Source organism: Vombatus ursinus, unplaced genomic scaffold (genome assembly GCF_900497805.2).
Source record: "Vombatus ursinus unplaced genomic scaffold, bare-nosed wombat genome assembly UNPS02014832.1, whole genome shotgun sequence".
NCBI lineage: Eukaryota > Metazoa > Chordata > Mammalia > Diprotodontia > Vombatidae > Vombatus > Vombatus ursinus.
Window position 1 is genome coordinate 33752361 of NW_020954610.1, and position 2681 is coordinate 33755041.

The window sequence follows — 2681 nt, forward strand, 5'->3', positions numbered from 1 at the left end:
AGTAAGTAGCACAGTGAGCACAGCAAGTTGAATTCAGTGTATTTAAAATATGCTTGCTAAATTGCATTCTTAGAAATTATAACATCTCCCAGTACCCTTTTCCCTCCATCTCCTCAAGAACCATCCTATATAACAAATAGGGTTTAAAAAAAAAAAAGCAAAAGAAGAAGGGAAAAAAACCAGCACAAGTGATCAATGCAATGAAAATGTCTGAAAATATTTGCAATGTTCAACATTTATAGACCTCCAAATTCTAGAAAGGGATAGATTGAGCATGTCTTCTCTTGTCTCTTCATTTGAACCATGCTTGTTCCTCATAATTTTGCAACATTCACTTTTGATATTTATGAAGGCCAGGGGGAAAGGTGTCATCAATATGTGTATGATCTTTTTGTTTACTTTGTTGTTGTCATTGTGTTTATTGTTTTCTTGGCTATGATAATTTCATTCTTCATCAGTTCATGTGTATGTCTCCATGCTTTTCTATATCATCACATTTATCTTTTCCTATAGCACAATAATCTTCTATTATATTTGTGTACCACAACTTTTTTTTTAATCAATTCCCCAATCAATGGGCATCTATTTTGTTTCTGATTCTTTGCTATTTCAAAAAGTGATGCTATGAATATTTTGATTTACATGCTCACTTTATTCTTACTAATTGATTCACTGGTGTAGAAGTCTAGTAATGGAATGTCTTGATCACAGGGTTTAAATATTTTATGTACTTTTTACGCATAATTCCAAAAGGCTTTCCAAAGTGGTTGTTTCACCAACAACACACTTTTTTCTCTAAGACATTCTACCTTTGAACACACTTATTTGGGCGCTAGTTATATCCTGCCTCTATAGTAAAATTCTTCTGAGGGCAGTGACTATGTCATTTTATATTTATATCTACTCAGTAAATAGCACTGTGAGTTGAACTCAGCATGTGCTTAATCTATGTTTGTTGAATTGCATTCTTGGAAATAAGTTTCTTTGCATTCTTTTGGGGTATTAAGCCTTTTCACATGAGATTTATTAGCAAAATAGTTTTATTAGTAAAATATAGTTTTTTTAAAACATTGCATTTTATATGGGAAATATAACAATGAATAGTAGACTCAATATAAATAGCACAAAAATAACTGTGTCCTCCCATAAATAAATATTAAAAATACATTGATTAGAATAAATAGACAGATTGATAAAAAATAAACAGGAATTATAAAATGTTCAGGTATTAAAGACAGGTGAGGATTTTCTGTATTAAAACTCTCTTTTAGTTAATGAATGGCAGCTTATGTTTTTATTCAGTGAATATAAATTTTTTTAATTGCTTCAGAAACAATTCTTTCTAACGACTGAATTCTTAGTTTTAAGGAAATGGTCAATTGTTTAAAGAACTGAGCATTTAGTTCTTCTTCTTTAGTCCCTAAATTTCCTTGTGAATTTGCTCATGAACAAGAAGAACCTCCTGATCTGTACCCACACGATCTCCCAGGCACAGTGGTTGTACCCTTTTCCTTGAAGGTACTGGCTTATTCCTTGAATGTAGCTCTTCAGGGCAAGCCTGGCGTTCTCACATACCAAAGAAGGCTCTTCCCACTTTATATCCTGCCTATGGCACTTCTCCAGTTGTACCAGCTGCTGATTCAGTCCACTGAGAAGTTGTGTGACATCCAAGTGGCAGGAGCAGCATTCTGGCTGAAGAGGGTGAAGATCTGCTGGAGCATCTCATAAGAATGACTATGGCATCTTCCCTCTGGAGCTGGCTGCCTTCCATGGCTTCCTTTGGGAAGTTGAAGTTGGTCCTGTCCTTCAGGCATGGCACCAGGGGAAATGTGCTTATTTGGTTCAGAAGTAAGAAGTCTTCCTGGAGGCTCTGAAACAGGTCACATCCCAGGGAGCAGAGGGAGCTACAGCAGAGCAGCACCAAGGCAACTGGCAACAAGCCCCAGAAGGTCATGGTGATACTGAGGATAGTTAGGGACTGGTTGAGCTGGGAGACCTTCTTCTCAGCTTCTCAGGTTATCGGGCCTCTAGGCCATTCTCTCTTAAATAGTGCTGAGTGTAATTTTCATTGCTTAGCATGGGATTTCCCTTCACTTTCTACTTTCTTTACTTACTTTTGGTCTTAGAAAATGTGATTACAATCCCATCTTTGTAACATTTGTATTAGTGAAACAAAATTTACTTTTAAAAAGGATTTACGGATTAAGTTCTTTGTGGTCAACTATCCTGTTTTACTATTTTTTTAAACTCACTCTTTTGTAGTACACATTGTTGTTCAGTTGTTTCTTCATGACTCTAGGATTTTTTTTTTTTGTCAAAAATTCTGGAGTGGTTTGCTGGAGTTCTCCAGCTCATTTTACAGATGAGGAAATTGAGGCAAACAGGGTTAGATGACTTGCCCAGGATCACCCAGCTAGTAAGTGTCTGAGGCCATATTTGAACTCAGGAATATGAATCTCCCTGACTCCAAGCATTGTATTCTATCCACTGTGGGACCTAGATGCCCATATATCATTTGCTAAGGGTTGTCCCTGAAATGTTTCTTCCCTCTGTCCTCTCCAGACGACCTCCATTGCCATCATCTGCATTTAGGCCTTCATCAACTCTTGTTCTTCCTTTGTTTCAATGATACCACTCTCTTTACTTTACTCCCTGGTCACCCTTTCACCAATCTTGTTGCC

The 2681-nt window shown here is 36.7% G+C and overlaps 1 pseudogene; it reads right to left on the bottom strand.

Moving 5' to 3' along the window:
* Nucleotides 1–1413: 1413 nt before the first annotated feature.
* On the bottom strand, nt 1414–1954 carry LOC114026038 (annotated as a pseudogene).
* Between the last annotated feature and the right edge of the window lie 727 nt (nt 1955–2681).